The sequence below is a fragment of the Pistacia vera genome, unplaced genomic scaffold (genome assembly GCF_008641045.1).
Source record: "Pistacia vera cultivar Batoury unplaced genomic scaffold, PisVer_v2 Contig427, whole genome shotgun sequence".
Lineage (NCBI taxonomy): Eukaryota > Viridiplantae > Streptophyta > Magnoliopsida > Sapindales > Anacardiaceae > Pistacia > Pistacia vera.
In genome coordinates this window covers 948434-958781 of record NW_022196254.1, presented here as the reverse complement: position 1 = coordinate 958781, position 10348 = coordinate 948434, and the positions used below count along the sequence as shown (strand labels likewise).

At 36.7% G+C, this 10348-nt stretch overlaps 1 long non-coding RNA gene across 1 annotated transcript; it reads left to right on the top strand.

Moving 5' to 3' along the window:
- The first annotated feature begins 2943 nt into the window (after positions 1 to 2943).
- LOC116143244 lies at positions 2944 to 9899 on the top strand. The gene is made up of 4 exons (XR_004130099.1): positions 2944 to 3025; positions 3647 to 3684; positions 3899 to 4004; positions 9753 to 9899. It is a non-coding gene; the product is annotated as an uncharacterized LOC116143244 (long non-coding RNA).
- The last annotated feature ends 449 nt before the right edge of the window (positions 9900 to 10348 follow it).

Here is a 10348-nt window from a genome sequence, read left to right as displayed (position 1 = left end):
TTCTTCCAGTTTCAAATGTCGTGTGGCATCTTCTAAATTTCTGATGCCCTCATTGTGGATAAGGTGTATTTTCACGTGTTCCCAATTTTGAGGCAATGATCTTATGACAGCTTGAACCTATTGTTCATCAGTTAGGACATGACCTGCATCTCTTAGCTCACTAATCATGTTTGACAAGTGCCGTAAGTGTACTCTCATAGTATGTTCAAGCGTTTTCTTATATGTGTCAAACTTGATAGTGAGTGATCGGAGTTTGGTAATGGACATACCGCCAAACTTTGTAGCAAGGGCGGACCACATGTCCTTTGCTAATTCGTAATCCCGGTACTTTTTCATGAGATCATTGTCCATGCTACTCAACAAAGTGATGCAAGCAATGGAATTCTTCTTCTTCCACATGTCATAAGCTGCACGGTCTCTTCTATGTTGAGCCGTGCCTCCTTCTTCAGGCTCTTCCATGGTCGTGGTAAGAGCTTCAAGAACTTCTTGTTCTTCCAAGACATATTGGATTTTCATGCTCCATATCTCATAATTGTCGCTGTTAAATTTTTCTCCTTTATTAAGTTCGGTGACAATGTTCTTAGATGCAGATTTCATTTCTAAAAAAAATTACACATTGGATAATGCATGTTATTCAATGCTCGGAACGTATATATATATATATATATATCAATAACAATTGTATATTAGATTTGGAATCAAAAGTTAACAATGTCAACAATCATCATCCAAAATTCCAATTTCCAATTATCATAGATATAATTGATTGCAATTCTAAAATAATATTACGACACAATCATATAAGTATAATTCAACATAAATTCACATAAAAATTTAAATTTTAATAAATAAAATAAAATTAATTCCATTATGTAAATAGAATTCAACATGTAGTGAAATTAAAAACAAACAGTTTCAAAAAAAACTAAGTGTACTGCCACATTCCATAAACTGGGAAAGATCTGATAATCCTTATCCTAAGGTCTTTATCTAACTTGTAATTAACCCTAGGCAAGGGAACTCCCAGTTTTTAGTGATGTCCTTTACGAGTGGAGACTCCTATAGATGCACCAGCCGTCCTTTTGGCACCCCAATCTATGTACTCCTTGATGTAGTTGTTGACTAAACGTCTATAATCTTTATTGTCATCTTTAAGGTTTTGAACTTTCAGTTTGTTCCAAACCAGATCAAGGAGACCAACGAGACTAGGGTAACCAAGAGTCTCTCTAAGGACTTTGTATTTCAACTCATCTTCCTGTAATCCCCCTATCCAGACAATTTCCTGAATCTTTTCATTCACATGAATGAAATGATTTACGAGTTGCACAAACTCATCCTCCGTGTCTCTTAATATTAAGGTGTGAGTTTGTAGAGTTCTAATCATGTTCATAACCCTTTCCTTTTGAGTGGGTGTTCTAGCAGCCATTGCACGTCTATAATGTAACATTTTTCTGTAACAAATACAAAAATAACAATTTATTTATCAAATAAAGGTTAACTATATTTGATAAATAATATATATACGTGTTTATGGCTTAATAACTAAATTAGACTCATAATAACATACCACGTATGCATTTTATTCTTTACAACAAAGAAAGAAAAAAAAATTTAGAACACTTCACGCCCTCACGCGCTGGCAGAAGCAGCCACGCGTGGCCACGCGCCAGCAGAAGCGGCCACGCGTTGACACGTGCCGATCAGGGTCCTCCATGCGCTTACCTTGCACCTCACACTGAATTCAGGTCGATTAGACCCGTTTCACATTTAATCGGGCAATTTTGACCTGATTTGACCCGTTGACTTGTTGACCTTATGGGTCAAGCGTTGACTGGGTTTGGCTAACCCATTTGACCTTATGGGTCGAGCGTTGATTGGGTTGACTGATCCATTTGACCTTAGGGGTTGGGCGTTGATTGGGTTTGACTAACCCGTTTGGTCATAGGGGTTGGGTTTGACTAACCCGTTTGATGTACTGGGTCAAATCCGCAAGTCAACTTGACCATTTTTATTTTGGTTTTTGGGATGGGCCGAAGATGAATATATGTAGTTTGTAAGTATGGCTAACACAAATCAAACATGTAGCCCAGTGGTTAGGGAGTTGGGCTTTATTTGGGAGACTTGGGTTCAACTCTCACCACCCACAATTGTTTGCATGTTTTATTAAAAAAGGAAGTAAAACAAAACGACTTGTCATTTATAAGGCTAGGAGTAAAACGACATGTCGGTCCTTTATCATCTTCTACCTCTATCCGGGTGTGCAACTTGGTACCCGACCCGGAAATCAACCCATACAGAAATCCGAAACTTTAAAAAGGCATATCTAAGTCATTTTAACTCCATTTTTATGATTCAAAAGCCATTTTCTTCATAATTTCATAAGGAATCTAATAGTCTAATTATCATTACCAAAAAGACAACTTTTTACGCACAAAATTTGAAAATTCAGAACTGTATTTAATCAACAAGCAACATGCTTTAACATCACAGTACGAATTTAAAACAATATAAACCACGACTCTGATATCACTGTTGGAAAAAATACAAAATCACAAATATTCTAAACTAATCCCAAGATCATGTTCATAGTCACCCATTGCAATCACATTTTGTATATAAACGAATTACAATATATTTACACAGCATAAATACCTCTTCTCCTTAACTTTGAAGCAAAAGTTGAATCTTGGAGTGAAAACTACCGTAGAGTTTCTCTTTAACTATTTTTCAGAGAGAGAGAGCGTGTGTGTATATTGGTGTGTATCTACTAAAAGAAAAAAAAAACTTTTCTTTTTATATGGACGGCGGTTAGTGAAAAACTGTCTTTGGCAGTTTCCACTTCACACGCCATTTAGGTTAATCCATCATGTGTGCACCCTTATCCAATAGAGAGGATGGAGATTTGACACTATTAGTTGATTGAATGCTTTTTTTCAGGCAGTAGTTGTTAGTATTGATCCTCGTAGAGTATACCTTAATAGTACTGATGATGTGGAGTTCAAGGCTATAAGAGTGACAAACCCAGGTGAAGAAGCAGTTATCTTTTTTTCTTATTCCTTCCTTTTTTTTCATTTTTAGGTTGGATTAGCCAATAAGATGCATTATTATAGTGTCCATAAAACCCCTATTTGCCAATTTTTTTTGAATTTGATCAGTTCATTGTTTATGTTGAAATGTAATCAACTAATGTAAACAGTTATTGTACTATTACTGGTCTGGTTTTCAAAGTCTACCATGAACAGTAGTAAGGTTGGGTGTGTTCCAGACCAGAGATTATCAGCCAGTGCTATGAGGAGTCCTAGATTCACCATGGATCTTTTCCGGCTACCTTTTTATGAGCTTGATTATCCTTCATATCTTTTCTTGAAATATTCATCAATCAAAAATATTTTCCCTTCGTTCAAATTGTTTTTCAAATAGCCATTGGGCAATTATAAGTATCTCTAGTTGCATGTCAGAGTTATATGACAGTTTGAAGAAAAAAATAACTTATTCTTCCTGCCTCGGTAGGTAGTGAGACTGCCTGATTAGGTTTGGATAGAAGCCACATCAAACAAGTTAATTATATAAGTCATGTGATATTTCATTAACTTCTTCCAGATTTGACCTGTATTGTTAGTAAGCATTTTTCTAATGGTGGTGTCAGGTCCAAATGGAGAAGAATATGCTTGGTATCAGTGTACAGTAAGCCTGCTTTGCTTTCTTCATTTTTGCAGTTTTATTGTTCATATGTGATTTAGAGATGACCAAGTTATAAATGTGACATGAGTAAGATAGGCTGGGTGAAATATCTTAATCACCAACTCCTTCGTTTGATTAGATTTTGTGAGGCTATAGTTTGAATTCCACAGGACTATATTGTTGAGCATTTTAAATGACTTCCTATGATACTTTTTAGGTTAGTGGTGGGCGAGAAGGTCGACAAATTGGAGCTTATGAGCTTGCAAAAGCAGTTGAAGAGCTGGGAGCCAGAGAGATACTATTGAATTGCATTGATTGTGATGGTATAAAGAATTCTTTGCTTAACAAGTTACAATTATATGTTTTATTTTTTAGCTTCAAATTGTAATTTGAAGCGTATGTGGATATTTTATATTATAAATGTTATGGAAATTCACTATCAATTATCTGCTTAATCACATGCACAAATAACACAGACAACACACACAATATCAAATCAAAACACAACCAACTCAATAACACCAAATATACTGTGGTTCACCTTTTCACAAAGGAAAGATTACATCCACGTTGAGCTCTAAGAATTTTGGGGCTCACTATACTAGGAATAAAACGTTATTACAGATTACAAAAAACTCTCACCGATTTACCCAAATATCAATCAAGAAACCCACTCACACAAACCTGAAAAATCCCTAGAGATGACCTAACCCAGTCTCTCTAAACCTGAAGGAACAACCTACCCTCACCCAAGATTACACATATTTGCAACTGAAACAAGATTGAAACAAACTCTCAATACAAAAGGCAAAAACTAGATCTGTTGCGCAAAAGAGAAGAAGAAAAAATTACTGTTCTGTGTAAAAAAAAAAAATCTCTCTTTATATAGTTTGACCTCATGAGCCAATCTTGGCCGTTGGATATGCTTCATTTCAATGCCTGAGATTTGTTCTTATTTGCAGTGAAACGGCAGCATTTTTTTTACTAGTCTGCTGTAGAAACTTTTACGTTTTGTGCTTCAACTATTAACAATTCTCCACCTTGAAGCTCAAAATTTTTACAACTAGATTTCCTAAATGCAGCTCACCATCCTAAACTCCGTTCACAGCTTGGTTGCTGCCTATTACTTGACAAACAGTAGGTTCAAGCAATGCTTGAACTTGGCAGCAGTGACGATCTTGGTACCCATATTAGCAGGATTATCTTCAGTTGTGACTTTTTCAAGATGATCAATCATTGGGCAACTAGATCTCTGACGAAATGAAATCTCACATCCACATGTTTGGTCCTGTCATGGTTGTCAGGATTCTTGCTCAGGTGAATAGCACTTTGGTTGTTTGAATAAATTGTGGCTACTTCATCAATCAAATTCACTTCAGTTAGTATTCCTTGGAGCCACAGTGCTTCCTTGAATAATCAGCAACAGCCACATACTCTGCCTCAGTTGAGGAGAGTGCCACAATAGGCTAGAGCTGGGATTTCCAGCTCACACAGTTTCCTCCCAACATGAAGACATAAGCAGTGGTTGATTTTCTTGTGTCTTTATCCCTTACAAAATCAGAATCTACAAAACCCACAAGATCAAGTGAATTATATCTTTTACAATATTCCAAACCAATATGTGAAATTTCATTAATATATCTCAGAACCCATTTAAGAGCTGACCAATGCTCTGACCCAGGATCTGACATAAAACGGCTCAGCAATGACATAGCAAAGGAAAGGTCAGGTCTGCTGCTAATCATGGCATACATAATTGACTCTATTACATTTGCATAAGGGACTTGTTCCATTTTTATTAACTCAGAATCTGTTTTGGGACATTGGTGTTTAATAAGTGTGAAATGACTTGCTAAAGGCATAGATACAACCTTTGATTCAACTATATTAAACTTAGAAACTAGTTTTTTCAAGTAGGAGCTTTGAGTTAATCTTAATTCATGATAGTTTATGTTCCTATGTATTACCATTCCTAATATCATTTTAGCACATCCTAAGTCTTTCATGTCAAACTCAGCCTTAAGTTTACCCTTTAGTCCATCTATTCTAGATTTAGATTTGCTAATCAAGAGCATGTCATCCACATATAGAGTAAATACAAAAGGCATATCATTATCCAAAGCAAAATAAAAGCAACTATCATATTTGCTCCTATTAAACCCAATGCTTAAAACAAATGCATCAAACCTCTTATACCACTACCTAGGGGACTGTTTCAGTCCATAAAATGACTTATGAAGCAAACACACATAATTTGGAAGTCTTTTATCAACAAATCGAGTAGGTTGTCCCATATATATTTTCTCTTCTAGGTTTCCATGTAGAAAAGCAGTCTTAACATCTAGTTGCTCTAGTTCTAGGTCATAATGGGCAACTCTAGACAACATAATCCTAATTGTTTTATACTTAACTACTTGTGAGAAAATTTCATTAAAATCAATGTCTTCCCTTTTTGTGTAACCTTTAGCTATAAGTCTAGCCTTATACCTAGGAGAGTCAGAAGAGTTTATACCTTCTTTTACCTTGAATAGCCATCGACATTCAACTGGTTTCTGATCCTTTGGAGTTGGGACTAAGGACCAGGTTCTGTTGACCTTTAGAGACTGTATTTCTTCCTCCATTGCGGCCTGTTATTTGTCCTTGTCCTTTGATCTGATTGCTTCCTCATAGCTATCATGTTCTGATCTTAGTACTTCAGCTCCAGCCACCAATGCAGTGAAGATCAGACCAGCATAGGAATATCTTGTTAGAGGTCTGATCTCTCTACGGGTCTTGTCTCTGGTTAGCTGATATTGTGCCAGGGGTTCTTCTTGGGTTGGTTCTAAGTTCTCAACTGGTTCACCCTCTTGGTCATGATCCAGGGCTACCATTTCAATTTCTTCATCTGGATTTTCTTCATCAAGTTGAATACTTGAGGGCTCCACCTCAATTTGTGTCTCTGCATTTGGTTCTTGACTTATAAGATCAATGCTAGAGGTACCTGCATCAGGGTTAGTAGTTTTGCAAGGAAAAATATTTTCATTAAAAATAACATCCCTACTGATTATTACTTTAACCCCTGGTGATGTTCTTTCCCATAATCTAAACCCCTTTGTCCCTTCTTGATAATCGAGGAAAACATACTTTAGTGACCTAGGTTCAAGCTTCCCTTCATTTGTGTGTGCATAGGCTGCACACCCAAAGACCCTAAGGTGGTTTAGGTTTGGCTTTCTTTTGGACCATCTCTCCTCGGGACAGGTGAAACCTATTGCACTAGAGGGGCTTCTGTTGACTAAATATGCTGCAGTGTTGAGGGCTTCTCCCCAAAAGGTCTTAGGTAATCCTGATGTGTGAACAGTAAGCATCTCACCTTTTCTAACAACGTCCTATTTATTCTCTCAGCTACTTCATTTTGTTGAGGAGTTCCCCTGACTGCTCTGTGTCTCAATATACCCTGATCACTACGGTGTCTATCAAACTCTGAATTGTAGAACTCTAGCCCATTATCTGTCCTAAGGGCTTTAACCTTTCGGTCAACTTGGTTTTCTACAAGTGTTTGCCAATTCTTGAACCTATCTAAAGCCTCATTTTTAGATCTAAGCAAAAAAAACCCACACTTTCCTACTGTAATCATCCACTATCGATAGGAAATAACTATTACCCCATGAGATTTTATCTTTTCTGGTCCCCAAAGATCAGCATGTAAGTATTCTAAACAGTTAGTGGCCTAGTGTGTCCCCTTATGAAAACTTAGCCTATGTTGCTTCCCCATTATACAAGTTTCACATAACTTCAGATCATTAATGACATCTCTACCAAACAACCCCTGTTTACTTAGAGTATCTAGGCATTTTTGGCTCATATGTCCTAACCTTATATGCCATTTTTCAGTGTCTGTTAGATTTGTAGTAAGCAAACAATCAGAACAGTAAGCCCCACTCATGATGTACAGCCCATTCTTCTTTACCCAACTAAGTACTATGTTGTTACCCTTATAAACATTTAAGCACCCATTTTCTGCCTTATAACAATACCGAGATTCATCCAAGGTTCTTAATGAAATCAAGTTTCTCTTAAGATGTGGAATATACCTAACCTTAGTAAGTTTGACTAGTTTTCCATTATTCATCCTCAAAGATATGCTACCAACTCCCTGAACCTTGCATGCATTGTTGTTTTCCATAAACACAGTCCCACAGTCATTTGGTTCAAAATCTTGGAACCAATTTTTGTTTGGACTCATGTGGAATGAGCAACCAGAATCTAACACTCATTCCCCTATGGTATCAGCCTTAGACACTATTAGGACCTCAGATTCGTCAATGCTATGTTCGGTGATGGCTAAATTGCTCTCAATGTTAAACTATTTCTATTTCCTAATCCACTCAAAACAGTTTTTCTTTAGATGACCAGTCTTATTGCAATAGAAACATTTTCGGGTTTCCCCTTTGGATTTATTAGTGTTTTTACCCTTCCTTTTGTTCCTAGAGCCACTGCCATGATAAGGATTACTACCCACCTGACTAATTTCGCCCTTACCCTTAACAAATAGGCTATTACCACTCCTTTTTTGAACCCTAAGTTCTAACTCCCTAGCTTTTAACCCAGCAACATAATTAAATCTACACTAGTTATAGTGCCAGTGTACTGCAAAGCATTCTTTACTACCTGATATTCATCATTCAAAGAATTTAAAAGAATCATGGCAAGGTTGGAATCACTGAGTTCTTGATCAATACCCTTGAGAACCAGGGTCATTTTCAAGAACTCATCCAGGCTCTCCTCAATAGTCCTATTACTATCTATTTTATACGAAAATAGGGCACCTTTTAAGTATGCTAGATTAGGAGCTAATTGTAAAGAATAGAGAGATTCAAGCTTATCCTTGAGGTTGATTGGTGTTTCAAACCCATCTACCTTTTGCATTACACTTTCGGTAAGGTTCATGATGATTAAGTTTTAGGCCTCTTCATCCACTTTGGCTTTTTTCTCCAGCTTCTCCTCCGACCACTTGGTGGAATCCTTCTCCATCTCGATAGACACTTTGTTTTGGGACAATAAAGCTTTCTTCTTCTTCTTCCAACTGCCAAAATAAATTTTTCCATCATACTAGGTGATCTCAACCCTAGTTGTACTCATGACTGAATGTGTGTTTGTTTTTGTGTTTGGTGATTACTAAACAGAACCCAAGACAGAAACCAAGATTTGCCTCTCCTTCTCAAATTGATATCTCGAATTCACAGAATTTCTAATCCTAGACTCTCCTAAGCCTTTAATCAAGAAATCCCCAATTTATGACCAAACCCTAGATTTTGAAAAATCAAGAAACCCGAGGATTGGCAACACTAACCTCGCTTTGATACTACTGTTATGGAAATTCACTATCAATTATCTGCATAATCACATGCACAAATAACACAGACAACACACGCAATACCAAATCAAAACACAACCAACTCAAGAACACCAAATATACTGTGGTTCACCTCTCCACAAAGGAAAGATTACATCCACGTTAAGCTCCAGAAATCTTGGGGCTCACTACACTAGGAATAAAACGTTATTACAGATTACAGAAAGCTCTCACCGATTTACCCAAATATCAATCAAGAAACCCACTCATACAAACCTGAAAAATCCCTAGAGATGACCTAACCTAGTCTCTCTAAACCTGAAGGAACAACCTGCCCTCACCCAAGATTACATAGATTTGCAACTCAAACAAGATTGAAACAAACTCTCAACACAAAGGGCAAAAACCAGATCTGTCGCGCAAAAGAGAAGAAGAAAAAATTATTGTTCTGTGTAAAAAAAAATCTCTCTTTATATAGTTTGGCCTCATGAGCTAATATTGGCCATTGGATCTGCTTCATTTAAACGGCTGAGATTTATTCTTATTTGCAGTGAAACGGCAGTGTTTTATTTACTGATCTGCTGCAGAAACTTTTACGTTTTGCGCTTCAACTGTTAACAATAAATTTATGAATACGTTTAATGAGTGCTTGATTCTAATATTATAAGGGCATTCAAATCATCAAATTTTATTTTTATTTTGTTTCTTTGGATGTAATGCAATCATGTTGCTTTTTTAGGTCAAGGCAAAGGATTCGATGTAGATTTAATAAAGTTGATCTCAGATGCCGTGAGCATCCCTGTCATCGCTAGTAGTGGTGCTGGTGCTGTTGAAAACTTCTCTGAAGTGTTTAGGAAAACAAATGCATCAGCTGCCCTTGCTGCCGGCATTTTCCATCGGAAGGAGGTAACACATCCAGTTTTTGTTCTGTGACAATCTTTCAACATCTTTGTGATTACTATGCTCTCTAAAACCCTTCATGATTCTGTGGGTTGCAGGTGCCCATTCAGTCTGTAAAAGAACACTTGTTCAAGGAAGGCACAGAGGTCAGGATCTAATTTAATCAAACCTGTGAAAGCAAAGAGAAATTTATCTGACTGAAGTTAGAAGAGCATAGAAGTGCATCGTTTTCACCAGGCGCATGCTGCATGTGTTAGTAGTAATTTTTTGCAGCTCTGTAATCCAGGTTCAAATAAATTCACTTCATTTGAATTATTCACAATATAAATTATGAGAATCATCTGATGCTAAGAACTTCCCTAGAAATTTCTTTTCTGTTACTATGTATTCAACAGTTTTATTCGAAAAGTTGATAGACAATTTAAAAATAAAAAA